Source organism: Hyla sarda, chromosome 12 (genome assembly GCF_029499605.1).
Source record: "Hyla sarda isolate aHylSar1 chromosome 12, aHylSar1.hap1, whole genome shotgun sequence".
Taxonomy (NCBI): Eukaryota; Metazoa; Chordata; class Amphibia; order Anura; family Hylidae; genus Hyla; species Hyla sarda.
In genome coordinates, this window is record NC_079200.1 from 42,213,379 (window position 1) to 42,231,877 (window position 18,499).

The following is an 18,499-nucleotide window of genomic DNA, read 5'->3' on the forward strand; positions in this document are numbered from 1 at the left end:
TTGTGTCCTGAAGCGTTTTCACACTGCCGATCAGCCTATCACCGGCCGAGTCGGACTTCACTGCGGCTGGTGATTGGCTGAGCGCAGTATGACTCGCTGACCACCAGCAACCAGGAAGAGGATCGTGGCGGAGACCGGAGCCGGTTACCGGAGGCCCCGGGGGAGCGGAGGAAGGTATGTACATCTTTATTTTTATTTTCTGGAGTTCTCCTTTAAGGGCAAAATGGGATTGGTCCTTAAGTTGTAAAAAATATGACGTAAACCCCTCATACAGTCATACGCTCTCCTTCAATCGTTGGGTCCCAGTCCTTTTGATTTTGCTTATTTGAAGTGGGTGGGGGATATTCCTATGCTCTCGGAGGATATGTGGAAGGAGGTGGTCCTGACCTATAACTCTACTGTTGCCAGTGCAAGGGTCTTCAGTTTCAGTTAATCCAGTTTCGTTTTATCCTGCGTCTCTATTATACACCAGTTAGGCTGAAAAAAATTTGGGTTTCCCCCTCAGATGCCTGCTTTAGGCCCTTTTCACACTACAAAATTACTCTGTTTTAAAGATCCGTACAAAGTTCCGTCTGAAAATCAGCTGTAAAACGGCAGGAACAAAATCCTATACGGCCATTAGAAAATCCCATTATAGTCTATGGGTTTTTTCTAATAGCCGTTTTAACCTGTGATAGACCGTTATTAATAACAGCCGTTATTTTGTGATGGAAGATAGTAACGGGACAAATAGTGCATTCACTACAGTATTTCTCCCGTTACTTTCTTCCATCACAAAATAACTTCCGTTATTATCACCTATTGTATTAACACTTCTCCTTCCTCAGATATCCCTCTGTCTTGCTGTTTTCTCTCCAATCCCACTGTAATCCAGCAGATTAAATATTCAGCACATTTCTAAGGAAATTTCCACAGCAGATCCTAATATAATGTCAATGTTTTGCTCTTGTTTTTAGTAATTATTCGCTCCTACTCATTCCGTCCTCCCGTCCTGCCCTACACTGTCTTGGCACAGAGTCCTACATATACGCCAAGTGGCATTTTCTTGTGATTAACGTCTGGGAGCTCAGGAACCGGATAGGAAATGACGATGCCAGAACACAAACCTTATATTGTCACTGCAAACTATTCACTTTTCTCTTTCTTAACTTTTTGTTTATCCTTGCAAGTAAAGGAAAGCAGCTCCGGGAGACGTCAGAAACTTCTTTTATTTTTTATTTTTTTTTATAAAGCAAGAGAAAGTGTAATGTTTACTTAAAAAGTACAGTCCGCGTCTCTTTTCTTTCTTCCAATACAAAGTTGACTGATGTCCGTGACATGTTTGTTTGACCTCCCTCAGTCCAAAGTGTATGAATGGCAGCGACACACTCTTCGCACACCATCAGAGAGAACAAGGGGGTCAGTGTTCAATCCGTGGCACAATCTATAGACAGTATTTATGGAAATCATCTACCGGATTCTTTGTTAGCATTGGTTTTGGATGTAGATGTCGAAAATATTGAGTTGAAAATATAGGTACTTTTTGTTTTTTCAAAGACATAATACACTTTCCTGTATAAGGGCCTGTGTACACAGAGTTTCCTTGTGGAATTGGCGCTTATTTTGTGCAAAAATAAGCGTCCGAAATCAGAGCCACATTGGCAAATGGGCTTTTCCAGGCAGATTCCACCGAAAGAATGAACATGTAGAGGGGTGGATTCCGTGGAAGTTCCCTTGTTTCTTAGTAGCATCCTTCCATTGAGACCAATAGGAGCCTGCCGTAAGCCGAATCTGCTCTGAATTCATTCAGAGGGAATGTCTGTAGTGTGAAGGCCCTTATTGTGTTGGCGGCATAATAGAAAGAGTGTGGTTGAGATGACATAAATATGCTTTATATTTATTACATTTTTTTCCAGAGATAGCGCCCTTTCTTACAAATAGGCTGTGCCTGGTATTGCATCTTCAAGTAAATAAGGCTGAACTGCAATACCGTACACAAGCCCATGAGCAAAGGTGGTGCTATTTCTGGGCAAGAAGACAGACTCCTTTACCTTTGAGGCTGCACATACATTGTCTGAATTCTACAATTATGAAAAGTCTTTTTATTTTATTTTGGTTCATATTAATGTATTTTTACAGCCGTTTCAGAAAAGCTACCGTTGTCCTTAACTTGGCGTCAGGGTCTTCATTGCCCCTGTGCCTAGCCCAGGATCCAGCGGTATACCTTCATGTGGTTAATGATAAACCACTCCCTGGCTTCACTAACACAAGTGGTTAATGCCATCTGCCCTGCACCTCACACCCCGCCATACCACACACTGCAAAAAATCTGAGGCTGATGGATTTTAATCCTTTGGGTAAACAAAGCCCAAGGCTGCATTTCTAGGTGCTGTTTTTAGCCAAAAATAGAAGTGAATGTAAAAGAATTAGGACTCCTTTTATACATATTTGTAAAGATAAGCTGCATCAAAAACTATTGGAATCCAGCCTAATGAAGGAAAACACATTGATGGCCCATCCTCTGCGGATTTTATGGTGGGTTCAGTCACTTGTTAACACTGATATCTGCAGAGGATCCTGTATGTGTGAATATACCCTAATGCATTAAGGTCGGGCAGACATTCCATGCACAGCAGGACCTGCGCCATCTCCGTGGATGGCAATGCGTTTCTGATCAGATTCTGTAGAAAGAATGAATAGAGTCCAATATTTAAAGACAATGGGAGCCTGCTGAATTGGAATTTCTGAGTGGAATTTCTCCACTTGAAAATTCTGTAGTGTGAATGTAACCTTACCCGTGCTTTGCAGCTACAGGTTTACTGCTGTCAATGATTAAAATCCATAGCAAAAAAAATCTGCAGCAAAATACACACGTGTAAGGTTACATTCACGCTACGGAATTTTCAAGCGGAGACATTCCACTCAGAAATTCCAATTCAGCAGGCTCCCATGGTCTTCACAGGGATTCTGCTGCATATAAACATACCCTAAGGGTCCATTTACACTACAGAATTTCGGAGTGGAGAGATCTCCCTTTGTTTTCAATAGGATTCTCGCAGTCAATAAAGATGGCGCATGTCTGTGTGGTCCTAGTGTCTATTGATTTTATACAGACTATCCGTCCGGAATTTCTCCGGGTGGATATTCCGTAGTGTGCATGGGACCGTATGTTTACAGGCCGCAGAGTTTGCTGAAGACCAGTTGCCCCAAGGATATCTTTACACAGGACTGAACTGCTGCAGGTCTTTTTGGGGGATTTGCTGCAGATTTGAACTTTCCTGTCGAATTTAATTTGAAAAAAAAATACACAATAAAAATCTTAAATTTTTTTAAAAAAGCAACTCACCTTGTGGTGTAAATCTGTCATATAAGTGTATCTGATCTTCCAGGTTTTAATTAGGGTTGCCACCTGGCCAGTATTTTACCGGCACAGATGGTATTTTGGCCACCCTGCCGGTATTTTTATATAAAAAATACTGGCAATGCAATGGCTGGTATTTATCCAAACAATTCTCCAACTCCCGGAATGTTGCATCACATACTCTACCAATGTTTTCCAATCAGGGGTGCCTCCAGCTGTTGCAAAACTACAACTCCCAGCATGCCCGGACAGCCAACGGCTGTCCGGGCATGCTGGGAGTTGTAGTTTTGCAACAGCTGGTGGCACCCCTGATTGGGAAACATTGACCTATACTATATTCTACTATATAGTCCAACATGCTTTGAGTTGTAATTTTGCAACAGCTGGAGGCACCCCTGGTTGGGAAACATTGACCTATACTATATTCTACTATATAGTCCAACATGCTTTGAGTTGTAATTTTGCAACAGCTGGAGGCACCCCTGGTTGGGAAACATTGACCTATACTATTATAGAGTCCAACATGCTGGAAGTTGTAGTTTTTGTTTGGGGCAGCTGCTGAGCCACAGGCTGTATCAGGGCATGCTGGAAGTTGTAGTTTTTGTTTGGGGCAGCTGCTGAGCCACAGGCTGTATCAGGGCATGCTGGGAGTTGTAGTTTTCATTTGGGGCAGCTGCTGAGCCACAAGCTGTATCAGGGCATGCTGGGAGTTGTAGTTTTCGTTTGGGGCAGCTGCTGAGCCACAGGCTGTATCAGGGCATGCTGAAATAAAAAAAAAAGTGATCAAAAAGTCACATTAAAACAAAAATGGTACTGTTAAAGGGGTACTCCACTGTTAGACATCTTATTCTCTATCCAAAGGATAGAGAATAAGATGTCTGATCATGGGGGGGCCTGCCGCTGGGGACCCCCGCAATCCCTCCTGCAGCAGCCCTGTACCTCAGCAGCCCAAAGTTTTCTCCGAGGCTGATGACAGGCGGTGCAGGGAATGGGGCATCATGACATCATGGCACCACCCCCTCGTGACATCACGCCCACCCCCTCAATGCAAGTCTATGGAAGAGGCGTCACTCCCCCTCACATAGACTTCTATTGAGGGGGCGGGGCATGACATCACAAGGGGGTGGACTGTGACGTCACAATGCCCTGTCCCCTGCACCGCCTGTCATCAGCCTCGGAGAAAAACTTAGCTCCGGGCTGCTGCAGGGTGGGGTATAAGATAGGGGATGGGGATAAGATGTCTAACAGCGGAGTACCTCTTTTAAAAGCTACAGATCAGTACCCCTTTTAAAAGCGCAGAAAATTAAAAATTAAAAGTTATAGGGGTCAGAATAGAACAAAATTACCCCCACATATTTGTATCCTGTGATGTTATGCATATAATTAATTATGCAAATTAGCATGGCCATTATATTTTTTGCAAGAAAGGTGGCAACCCTAGTTTTAATACATTAAAGGGGTACTCCACTGGAAAAAAAAATTTTAATCAATTGGTGGCAGAAAGTTGAACAGATTTATAAATTACTTCTATTAAAAAATCTTAACCCTTCCAGTACTTCCACAGGAAGTTCTTTTCGTTTTAACTTTCCTTTCTGCCTGACCACAGTGCTCTCTGCTGACACCTATGTTCATTTTAGGAACTGTCCAGAATAGGAGCAAATCCCCATAGAAAACCTATCCTGCTCTGGACAGTTCCTAAAATGGACAGATGTGTCAGCAGAGAGCACTGTGGTCAGGCAGAAAGGAAATTCAAAAAGAAAAGAACTTCCTGTGGATCATAACAGCAGCTGATAAGTAATGGTAGGAATAAGATTTTTTTTGGGCTTTTCAAATGCTTCATTAGTATTAATATTTTGCAATCATCATAAATAATAAATAAAAAGGGGGAAAAAAAGAGAAAAATAAGAAAGGAAGAAGAAAAAAAGAAAAAGGAAGAGAAAAGAGAAGAGATATTACTTATTTCCAACCTATTTCCTAGGATTAAGATTTTTTTAATAGAAGAAAGAAGAAAAATGAGATGCACTCACCCAAGCCTTTATCTTGCAGCAATCTTTATTCCGTTTTCATAAAAGAAGTACAGCGGGTAGACGCAGAGGAGCAGCCTTGCAACGACAGAACTGTTTTTTGCTCAAGAAGTTCTGTCGCTGCAAGGCTGCTCCTATGCGTCTACCCGCTGTACTTCTTTTATGAAAACGGAATAAAGATTGCTGAAAGATAAAGGCTTGGGTGAGTGCATCTCATTTTTCTTCTTTGAAGAGTTTATGCTGCGGTGTTTCTTGTTGGATCGTACCCCCATATAGCCACCCAGGTATTCATACCGGCACCAGTCTCCTATAGACCCCAGAACTGGACTGCAGTGCCGGACCCTTCGTTTCTTTCTTTTTGCAGATTTAATTTACAAATCTGTTTAACTTTCTGGCACCAGTTTTTTTTTCCAGTGGAGTACCCCTTTAAACGGTACCTCTCATCAAATAAACTTTTGATATATTTTAGATGAATGAATGTTGAATAACTTTCCAATAGCATGTTAATGGAAAATATGCTTCTTTCTATTGTATTTTTCCCGATCAGTCCTGTCAGCAAGCATTTCTGACTCATGCTGGAGTCCTAAACACTCAGAGCTGCCAGCCTGCTTTGTTCACAGCCAAACAGGCTGTGAACAAAGCAGGCTGGCAGCTCTGAGTGTTCTCCTTTGTGAACAAAGCAGACTGGCAGCTCGTAGTGTTTAGGACTCCAGCATGAGTCTGAAATGCTTGCTGCCAGGACTGGTAGGGAGACCCCTAGTGGTCATTTCTTCAAAGTGGAAAATTAAAGAGAAAGAAGCATATTTTTTAATAACATGCAATTGTAAAGTTATTCTGCATACATTAATCTATAATATATCAAAAGTTTTTTTGATGAGAGGTACCCTTTAAATAAATTGTAGCCAGGGTAGAGTGGAATGTGACCTGAGGACAGGTATCACAGACCAAGGATAAGACACATTGTAAATATTTGGTGGCTTTTTGAAGCCACATTTTTTATGACATTCTCCTCACATGAAGACTTGCACAGCTCCTACAAAGAAATCCAAAGGTTCCATTTATTGCTTTTTTTATCTCCTGCAAATACTGGAGATGCTGAATCGCAAGCTTTGCATCATTTAATAAGCCCTGTAAAAGTTTATATAAAACCTGCTGGGATCCGTATGCATTGTCTAATCGTCCTTGAAAACCCAACGCCCAGATAAACAATGCAGAGTTGTATGCGGCCGTGTTATTCATTCCGTACGGGAGGCTGTCCTCGCCATTGTTTACTTCACACTTCCTGTGTCATCTTGCCTGTGAGGAAAAAAAAATGTGTCAGCAAAATGATGTATATAAAATGCTATATTCCCATGAAGTGAACTGACGCAAGAAGAGGAATGTGGAATTCACCACTAAATCCAATATACAGTGCTCCCTCAAGTTACAATATTAATTGGTTCTGGGACGACCATTGTATGTTGAAACCATTGTATGTTGAGACCATAATTCTATGGAAACCGGGTAATTGGTTCTAAAGGCACCAAAATGTCATCCAAAAATAGGAAAAAGTGAGAATTAAAGATAAATAAGTAGATAACTAATATAGATAAAGCAAATCCTTACATATAAAAGTAATAAAGATCTGCTGGGAGCTGTAATCACTGTCTATTTCAGTGTTTCCCAACAGGGTGCCTCCAGCTGTTGCAAAACTACAACTCCCAGCATGCCCGCACAGCCAAAGGCTGTGCGGGCATGCTGGGAGTTGTAGTTTTGCAACAGCTGGGGGCACCCTTCTTGGGAATTTTTGCACCTAAAAATCCATATGATGGCTTATTTTTTGCGCCACCAATTCTACTTAATAATGACATCAATCACGGAAAAAAAACGGAAAAAAAATCATATTGTGTGTATGTATGTATGTATATATATATATATATATATATGTGTGTATGTATGTATATATATATATTGTAAGGATTCCTCCTTGGGGATTAGCTCTGGGATCGTCCTGGACCACGCCACAGGATGCGTTTCTTCTCAATAAACCAGCAAACAAACGCTTATAATGCAAATCTGGCACCTTGCCAGTTTTATTAGACAGGTTGCAGGGAAAGAAATAAACAAAAAGCAGGAACAAACAAAATCCTAGACCGTCTGGTCACTGACTAAACAGATCAGCTTGTCCTGACTAACAACCGCTGAGCTTCCCTCAGTCGGTTAAACATATGTCCCCTGCAACCTTCTACTCACAATTCATGTCACTTTCTTTGAGCCACTCAGCTCGGGCTGTGTACTCCTCAGCAGGCTCTGTCTCTTCCCTACAGCCCACATGCTGTCTCCTAGGAAGAGCCCCAACTATTCTGTTCTTTTTCCTTTTAAACACACACTTTCCCTTCCTGATACCTCATTAATCAGGCCACAGGTGGAGCATTCTGCAGAGATAGCAAGGGAAATACACCCTTTCCTTGCCACACTGCCACAATATATATATATATATATATATATATATATATATATATATATATACACATACACGCACACATGTTTTAAAATTGCCCCCCCCACTTTTGTCACTGGCCCCCCATGTGCCCCCCCTAAATATGAATGCTGGAGACGCCACTGCTGGTGCCAAAGGAGCAGGTAACCCTGGTACAGGTAAAGAGTATTACAGAACATGTAATACCTCCATGTACTGTAGGGGGCGCTTGGGGCAGCTGCTGAGCCACAGGCTGTATCCGGGCATGCTGGAATAAAATAAAATAAAAAGCGATCAAAAAGTCACATTAAAACAAAAATGGTACTGTTAAAGGGGTACTCCACTGTAAGACATCTTATCCTCTATCCAAAGGATAGAGGAAAATATGTGTGATCACAGGGGGCCTGCTTCTGGGGACCCCCGCAATCCCCCCTGCAGCAGCCCGGAGCTAAGTTTTCTCCGAGGCTGATGGCAGGTGGTGCAGAGGACGGGGCATCGTGACATCAGGCACCGCCCCCTCCTGACATCACGTCCGCTCCCCCTCAATGCAAGTCTATGGAAGGGGCGTCACGCCCCCTCCCATAGACTTCTATTGAGGGGGCGGGGCATGACATCACGAAGGGGGTGGGCCGTGATGTCACAATGCCCCGTTCTCTGCACCACCTGTCATCAGCCTCGGAGAAAACTTAGCTCCGGGCTGCTGCAGAGTAGGGCAGTCAGTGCATACACTTCAGTAATACAGGGGTTTTACCAGTGAATGCCCATTCTGATTGGTCAGTTCTTCCAGCCATTGACACGTTTCACAGATCTGGACTGTCTGTAGCATTGTATGTTGAGTCTGGTTTCAAGTTACAATTGTCCAGAAAAGACCATTGTATGTTGAAACTATTGTATGTTGAGGCCATTGTAAGTTGAGGGATCTCTGTACTGTATATGTGACCTACAAAAAGGAGTTTTCATGGCTTGTGTACCCATGTACATAATCATTATGGAATGCTCTTACAGGCAATGGAGGTGTCAAAGGAGATATAGCTGAATGGTGTTAACCCTAAATCACTGTGTCTTATTTTACTTTACTCATGCTATGTGTTTACAAGTATGATTATTATTTTAAATACAGTGGCATAATAATGTGGTATCATTGATAGGTTATAGGGATTTGGTCTGACAATTCAAAACCATACCACAGCGGATGGCAAAGATGCACAGAATCCCAGATAAAAAATAAATATGTAAAATAAATGTTTTGGTATTTCTCAGGCTAGGTTCACATTGCTGTTCGCAGCCAACCCACTAAGGGTCTTGAGCCAATCTGATCCTGAAACGGGTCGGATACAAAAGGCTACTACCGGGTCCCAACGGCCCCATTCACTTGCATGGGGTCCATCGGTGACCCGGTAGTTTTACAGGAATTTAGCGTAGAAAAAAATAGTGCATGCACAAATATTTTTTCTCCGTTAAACTCCCATTGTTCTTACCGCCTTGCCGATAGACCTCCGAATAGCGGAGTACAACGGCAATGTGAGCAAGGCCTAACAATCCTCTGTTATTTCTTTAACAATCCCTCTGACAACCCTAACAATGTCAGTACAGAGCCTATATGAGGGCACATAAAGGGAACCTTATGACATTAGAAGCTTACAGTAGACATATAGGGGTTGATGTCGTTTTCTATGTGGGTTCTCCCCCCCGACGGGTATTTTTCTACAGTATTTAAAAAATTTTCCCTACGTTTTGCATTATTTACAACAGTTCTAAACTGTTGGCTTTTCCAGAGCTCAAATCCGCCACATTTTATATGGAAACCTGAGTAAATATGTCGGGAAGACGCCCCTTTTGTCAGGGACACGCACCGTTGCAGGTTTTTTTTTTTTAGGGAAAATGGGTGATGGTTGGGTTTGAAGGTTTTTTTGTGTGCAAATTCTGGCCTAAATTCAGCCACGAACCCCCCCCCCCCCCCCAAAAAATAAAAAATAAAAATCAGAAACACATTACTAAATAAGCCCCATAGTGTGGGCCCATTGATTCTATGGGTACAGTATTCTGCTTGAATACAGTTCAGAACTTGTATGGCACTGTTATATGGCCTTGTAATTGAGTCCTAGGGGTGAATATTCACATTTGTGCAAAATCCAACAGACCATGCAAATCCATGCACACAGAGCCCTTATGATGTATTGCGTTAATCAGTATCCAGCAGGCTCCGTTTAACGTAAGTGTTAAGATAGGTCTCATCTAAAGGCTTATGTGGGCACTGTCGGATCCAAAAACTTTTTATATGTTGCTACTGATGAAAATTAAAGACTTTTTGTAATATGGTTGTTTAAAATATTTTGAATACTTAATAAAGAAAACAGCTCCTGAAAATCCCACCACTAGGGGTCCCTATACCTACTGGGACTCTAACCAGTCCTGCAGCAGCATCAGGCTTGTCTATGGGCCATTTACAAGAGATGACTCATAGACAAGACTGCATGAGTGTCACGATTCGACTAGCTGGATGTGGATTCTCTGTGTCAGCGAGGGATTGGCGTGGACCGTGTCGGTGGACCGGTTCTAAGATGCTACTGGTATTCACCACAGCCCGCCGCAAAGCGGGATGGTCTTGCTGCGGCGGTAGCAACTAGGTCGTATCCAATGGCAACGGCTCAACCTCGCTGACTGCTGAGAAGGCGTGGGACAGAAGGACTAGGCAGAGGCAAGGTCAGACGTAGCAGAAGGTCGGGGCAGGCGGCAAGGTTCGTAGTCAAATGGAATAGCAGAAGGTCTGGAACACAGGCTTTGGACAACACTAAACGCTTTCACTGGCACAAGGCAACAAGATCCGGCAGGGAAGTGCAGGGGAAGTGAGGTAATATAGCCAGGGAGCAGGTGGAAGCTAATTAGACTGATTGGGCCAGGCACCAATCATTGGTGCACTGGCCCTTTAAATCTTAGAGAGCTGGTGCGCGCGCGCGCGCCCTAAGGAGCGGAGTCGCGCGCGCCAGGACATGACAGCCGGGGGCCGGGACAGGTGAGTGACTTGGGATGCGATTCGCGAGCAGGCGCGTCCTGCTATGCGAATCGCATCCCCGCCGGCAATGTCAGTGCAGCGCTCCCGGTCAGCGGGTCTGACCGGGGCGCTGCAGAGAGAGAAACGCCGCGAGCGCTCCGGGGAGGAGCAGGGACCCGGAGCGCTCGGCGTAACAATGAGCAGACAACTCACCAATTACCTCCCACCACCACAAGGAGGGACACGCACCCTTCCACCACACACCAATCACCTCCCACCACCACAAGGAGGGACACGCACCCTTCCACCACACACCAATCACCTCCCACCACCACAAGGGAGGGACACGCCCCCTTCCCCAGAGAGGATTTCTAACACTGTGAGCTAATGAAAAGAAGGATTTTTATGGTAAATATAGGTGATACACTCCGTCATTTTTGGGCAGTTGGAATTTATGTTGTAGGGCAGTGTTTCCCATCCAGTGCACCGCCAGCTGTTGCAAAACTACAACTCTCAGCATGCCTGAACAGCAGAAGGCACCCTGGTTGTGAAACACTGTTGTAGGGTTTTCTGGATGAAATAGCTCAGTCAAATAGTCAAAGTGCAGGATATACCGTACAAGATATAGACTACAAAAACACAGTGTGAAAAGAGCCTAAGACATGTATTTGTCAGGACTTTTCAGGTAAACTAAGCCCCCACCCCTTATGTAGCTATTCACACTTTTTATAGACCCTGCTAATGACTATAGTTACTAAGGGAGAGTAGATTAAGCTATATTTTAGCTCATGTGAACAGTAGTTAGCCTTCATGTGGCAGGTTGGTTTTTATTAGCCAACTTGTATTTGTCAGGATCTTTTCGGAGATAGTGATTCTTGACCACCGCAGGACTAAAAATAGTTTTTGTGGTCGTATATGCTGCTATAAATTACATGGCTGTTATTCTTTGCGAACGCTTCTGTATATTTTGGGCCTGAGAATATAACATCTTGTTAGTTTGGTTTTACTCAGCTAAACATCATTCTAAAGAGTTTAGGAAACTTAATAGGACAACCCTGTCCATATTGCATTAAAGGGGTACTCCGGGGAACTAAACCCATAGCCCATCCTTTCCCTCTCATCAACCTATTTAATTGTCTAAATATAATTCATTAGCTATATAGAGTAGTTTTCCCTCTTTGGTTGTCACTTACATGTATGAAGCAAGGGAACGACATCATCCAGCCATCCACTCTTTCTCTATTCAAATCCCCTCTCTGAAAGCAACTCTTCTGAGAGACACAGGCCATGTGGTCTCTGCCCTGCACTGATTAATCATGTATCCTTTAGTGCTGAGAACTGGGAGGTGTGTGCAGCCTCAGCCAAACAGACACTGAATCTCTCTCTGCTGCTCTGAGCAGGAAGGTGGGGGCTGGCAGAGCAGAGCTGCAATGATTGCTGGGAGATGTAGGGAGGGGGGAAGAAGGATGGCAAAGAATATTAAGCAGCCAGAGAAGACAACAGAGGCCACAGGAGCCATTCATGTCAGGGAACATATTTTGAAGCTATACATATATGTGGTGAGCTGGGGTGTTGCTATAGTGTAGCAGGGTCTGGTGCTATTAACCCCTTAAAGTTCGTGATGCCAGGATGTGGTTATTCCGGTATGGTAACCGCCGTCAACCAACCCAAAACGGTTTTTAATAAAGGAATGTCCATAGCAGGAATTATGCAAAAACTGGAACTTTTACTTGTAATTCTTAAGAAACAGTCTTTACATTTATGTAGTTCCTCCAGAGGCAACCGGAACACAGGATACCTCGCAGGCTTGCTGGGACTTGTAGTATTGAGAATATCTATGCAGGCCACTGTGCTACTAATTTTATTCTTGAGTTGAGTAGTAGTCTCTAGAATTGTAGATAGAGCTTGATAACTCACATTTTGAAGTGGCTGCAGGTTCTTTAGGCTTTGGCCTAGATGAGATGAATTTAGATAGTACAGGTATTGTGCTTGGCTGAAATCCAGGAGATAAGAGAGAGAATTTAGAAACTACAGCCCCTTATATACTAAGGAGGCTGGACTAAAGCCCATTGGTTGCAAAGCCTGTGGGTCCTGTACCCAAAGAACTCTGGGTATGTCACATGACTTCACATAACTAACACTTCTGTACACATTTGTACAAACTTTATACATACTGACAATGCACACACAATATATACAATGCATTTATATGAGACAATAGAAGGTGAGCAAAGGGGTGAACCCTGCAGGAGAGCCCTATGGACTGCAGGGACTCTTCCTGAGGGGACTTAAGGGACCTGTACCGGGACACCACACACACATACATACCTTTAAATATAATGAATTGGTTCTTTGTATTTATGTTCAAGTAGTTTACATGCTGTAAGATTTTTTATTTTTTTTTTAAAGCCGAGGAACGTGCTTTCGATTCACCCAAAGTGCAAGAAAAAGTGCAAACGTGTTACACTAAAAAAACGTGCACAAAGGATGCGGTCTATCGCAAGCCCTTCTCCGATAGGAGAGAGGCCCCCCAACAAACCTTACCCTTCGCCTCCGGACCAAAAGGTACCTGCGAGGTTCCAGGTTCGATGTCCCTTTTCGCCGAAGCTACTAGGGGACCACAAATGCTCCCGGCATCCCCCTTGGCGTTAGCCAAGGTATCTGCCCGCAGAGCCGATTACGGTAGGTACCCTGCCAAAGCAGGAGTACCCGAGGTGTTTGCAGGGAGGTGCGGAACCTAATGGCCACACACACCTCCCCTAGACCGCCAGGAGGGACACCCAGAAGGGCTACTGCATCCTGACAAATCCTGTGAACACACAACACGCAAAAAGTGACACAGTGAGACAAAAAAGAAATAAATAAGTGAATGTGTGCAGATATACTGCCCGGACATCCGGCCGGATCTATAAAAATTTCTCTGATCCTAGCCAGAAGGCCGGGAATCAAGAGGTGAGTGCCACAAGGTGAAGAGATTATGGTGCCCGTGCTTCAACTCAGTGAGTCTATCCTCCCAGTGAGTTTCGGCACCTCGGGGTCACCACTTCCCGAGGCACAAAAGTACCTCGGCTCTAGACCCTCTCAGCCTCATGGCGAGACCCGGAGGGAACAGGTCACATCGGGGCAGCCGTCGAGCTGATTCCTCAGAACCAGCCCCGGAAAGCCCTGGTACACCTGCATCCTCCATGCAGCACCCATCCCCACCAGCCCCATATCGGCATTACTGTCCACCGGCATGAAAAACTGATAAGAACAGATACTACACTTGATCTTAGCCAAAAGGCCGAGAAGCGAAGTTTACATGCTGTAAGATAGGTCATCTACTAATATACTGTCTATAGTGGTGATGCATCCTTAAGACAATCCCAGACATGGGGTTGGGCTCCTGGGCCCAGATTTATCAAACTGTGTGAGAATAAAAAATGGAGAGATTTTACCTCAGCGACCAATCACAGCTCTGGTAAAGTGAAAGGTGAGCTGTGATTGGTCGCTGTGGTAAAATCTCCATTTTTTTCCCCCTCACACAGTTTGATAAATTTGGGCCCTAGTGTTTATCTGTTGCAAAGTCTTGTATTCTCAACATGCATTTATCTCACTTTTCCCCACCCTGAAGTACATATTTTCTTTTGCCTTTACTGCTCTCTAGCATTTTCCTCCCTCCCTGTCTAAAATGGGATTAAGTTTCACACACTGGGCAGCAGATAATGGGGGAGATTTATCAAAACCAGTGGACGGGCAAAGTTGCCCATAGAAACCAATCAGATTGCTTCTTTTATTTTGCAAAGGCCTTGTTAAGAATGAAAGAAGCGATCTGTATGGTTGCTATGGGCAACTGGGCAACTTTGCCTGTCCACTGGTTTTGATAAATCTCCCCCAATGTCTCTAATTACTCTAATTAGCAGATCTATGTACCGTGTTTCTCCGAAAATAGGACCGGGTCTTATATTAAATTTAGCCACAAAAAACACACTATTGTCAGGGTAGGGCTTATTTATTTACAGTACGGTATGCACATTGAACAACATGGCGGTTCCACAATATTTACACCCCCCCCCCATTATCAACATGTGATGGGCGCAGCTCTGCCCCCCAACGTCCCTCCCCCCACCCCGCCGGTATATCAGCCCAGCGCTGCACCCCACATCGGGGGACTAATCATTTGTCACCCACGAGCGCAGCTTCTCTCCCCCCCCCCAAAATAATTATCAGCCGCTGCGCTTTGTATTCCTGTGCCCGGGCTGCAAATATTAAAAAACAAACTTTAACTTACCTTCGTCCTCCGTTCCCCCGTTGCTAAGGCACCGACCTCATGTTCCCTCCGCTGTTCTTGCTGCTTCCTGGTGTTGGGACGTCACAGAGCCTTCAGCATATCACCGGCCGCAGCGATGTCCCACCTCGGCCGATGATAGGCTGAGCCGACTGTCATGTAAGAAGCCGGCCTGCTTCTTACATCACAGTGGGTTCAGCCTATCATCGGCAAAGGCGGGACATCGCTGCGGCCGGTGATAGGCTGAAGGCTCTGTGACGTTCCCATCCCCAGGACCGCAGCAATAACAGCGGAGGACAGCGAGGCCGGTTCCTTAGCATTGGGGGAACGGAGGACAAAGGTAAGTTAAAGTTTGTTTTTTAATATTTGCAGCCCGGGCATTGTCTAGGTCAGTGGTCATCAACCTGCGGACCTCCAGATGTTGCAAACATTTGCAACATCTGGAGGTCCGCAGGTTGGAGACCACTGGTCTAGGTCTTATTTTCGGGGTAGGGCTTATATTTCAGCCCACCCCGATAATCCAGCTAGGGCCTATTTTCGGGGAAACACGGTAGTATGTGAAGACAGTGAGTAAAGCACTAGTTTACAGCTTGTATAAGAGAGGCATGCAGGCTGCTCCTAAGTAGCGGTAATATCTTTGAGAGGTGAGAGGAGTCAGGGAAATGGTAGGCCACAAGTTACAAATGTGATTTGAAGTAAAAGTTTGGCAACTACATTTCTTTGCAACTGCCATAGAATCACCTGGGTATTCTGGCAAACCTGGACAAGGTTATAAGTGAAGGAATATGACTAGTCCGATCAGATTAGTTTAATCATTTTTATATTGGCACCATGTGCTTCCTTGTATGCACTTTTATCGTCACATATAATAGGATGTAACCCCTAGTACTGTAAGACAAGTATTTGTAATGCAAATAAAAACATAATTCGGGGGCCCATACCTCATAATCTCTTTCATCACCGTATACTGTTCAGTTTTACACATTCACTTCCACAGATCTGTTCACCTTAGTGCTGTCTGAGATAACTTAGTCTCGTTCCTATTGACCAACAAGGTGTGGCCTTCACAAAGCCTAGGCGGCTCATTGTTAGACAATCCAAACGTATTTCTACCACAGGTTTTTATTATGCATTTTGTTGGTCTTAATATTATTAATATCCTTTTTTTTAATAACATATGATACATTTTTGTGTTTTATTTTTGTTCTTTTTTATTATTGTAGAAGCAAAACCACAGGAAGTGCTGCTACGAACCCAAACTATTCCTAAGGGGATATGAAAGCTTTGTGTTTAAAGTAATATTAAAACTTAGAAGTGAAAAACATGTTTGAGGCAAGGGATGGAAAACAGTACATAGTTTCTTTTTTTTCTTAACTTTTTTTTTGTTGTGTTATTACAGCAAAAAAAAAAAGTCACCATTGTGACATCTTCTAGTTTTGCTGGGCCAAGAGCAATTGAAAAAACGGCAGTTTTACCTATACTGATAAAGTAATGCTGCTCTGAAACCTGTGTTATCCACACGGGCCAGACATAAGATCAAAGAAGATTTCTGCCAATGTTTATTCGAAATAGTCGAGAATGTGTAAAACGTGTTAAATTGTCCAAACCTTTTTTCCCACTGGAGATAATCTGATAGCAGCTTATTCTCCTGTTTTTATTAAAAAGGTATGCTGGTCATGTTGAATGTACTTGTTTCGATCCACAGACAGTGAATTTTAATGTGAATCGGCACCAATATCTACATGTTACACGCTATGCATTTAACGTGGCAATAAAAGATCGATCCAGCACTTGCATTTTTTGCAGCTTTTATTCATTGTTAAATTGTGAACAACACCTCATTCAGTCCACTACGTTCCTATCTTGACGCATTTCGGGCGCATGCTCTCTTTGTCAAAGGATGTGAATTTGACTGTGCATATTACACCTACACAATAAAGGGTTGAAATCCATAATGAAAACCCACAATAGCTATTGATATGCTGCGGGTTTCCATAGCACATTATTACTTATCTAATATTGTAATTCATGATGAAACCGTGTGTGGGTTTAACTGGATAAGGAGTCAGCAAGAACAGTTTGAGATTATTTTGGTATTCGACATCTTGAATTTTAACAATCCTGCCCAGGTCAATGACTTATTCTACTCTTATTCTACTCTCTCATTGAAAAAGCATTCAATGTCGGTTAAATAAGTGTTGGCTGTCTAAGGTGTAAGACCAGTTGGTACTCACCCAAAAGTGGTCTCAAGTTTTTAGTCAACTTTAGACCACTAATATATTCTGTGGACATAATGATGCATGTTCCTCTTAAAGGGAAGTGAGGTAAAGGGTGTGATGCAAAGGGCAGATGGAATTACCCTAGGAGCAGATGGCATTATCCCCTTGTATTCGTTACACCAGGGCGTGGTTTATCCTCAATACCACCTGAAGGTATACCGCTGGAACCTGGGCTATACCTTTCCTTACACATTATACAGCCTACTACATAATAAACATATGTACATGGGGGCAGATGCAAGGGGGGCCCAGGGGAAACTAAAGGGAGGCTGCCTGGCAGGGCAAGGGTACAGGGGTACAACTCCTGTACTGGGCCACCACAGAAGCTATCATCACTATCATGCTGCCTGAATCACAAGTCATTGGGGCGGAGCAGAAAGAAGCCACCAGGGAACGCCCCAATGACTTGTCATTCAGGCTGCATAATAGTGATGACAGCTTCCCCCAAGGGGTTGTCCAGAAGTAGAAAAGATTATCCAGAAACAGTTTGATGGCTATGTCTGTAAGTGCATTTCAGCCCAAAACACTAAGGGTCTGTTCACTTTCCACAAGCAGAAATTCTGCCGTGTGAATAGGTAAGCTGACCATAACTCTGAAATAGCTCTCTGCCAAACAGGAGTTCGGTCAACAGCCACCTCTGCTGATTCCCACCCATCCCTTATACCTGCTGCTTGAGCATGTATGTGTTCTGAATGGGGAGAGGGGAGAAAACTGCTGCCAGACACCACTGGCAGAATCTCTTTTCCCCTGAAAATTCAAAGATTCAGTACGGTATATAGAAATCCAATGGCCTGATGCCTCGCTTCTTGACAGTCCGAGAGTCAGGCAATTTTAACCCAACATGACAAAACTTTCTGACCTCTTTACAGCAGATTTTAGGGGAGAGCTTGGTGGCTCCACTGTACACCTAAGATGGCGAGCTGGTCACTCCAAATTGGCACATTTGGCTGGCACATATGGATGAGGTATGGCCAGCTTTAAGGGCCGTTTTACCAGACACAGTCCTTTGCAGACATTCCTTTTTAGAAGTAGAAACCTTATCTAAGAACAATTTGTGACGTGTCCTTGTGGTAGGTGCCGGGGAACACCTCTGATGTGTGGGGTGGTTACATTATAGACTAGTGTGGTCAGGCTATTAC

General features: G+C 43.8%; 1 protein-coding gene and 1 non-coding gene across 3 annotated transcripts in view; one reads left to right on the forward strand and one right to left on the reverse strand.

The window, feature by feature from the left end:
* Positions 1-18,499, forward strand: part of MYO1D (myosin ID) — a 141,028-nt gene that overhangs the window by 28,441 nt on the left and 94,088 nt on the right. The gene's annotated exons all lie outside the window — the stretch shown is intronic.
* Positions 13,922-14,109, reverse strand: LOC130297182 (U2 spliceosomal RNA). The gene has a single exon (XR_008849442.1). It is a non-coding gene; the product is annotated as a U2 spliceosomal RNA (small nuclear RNA).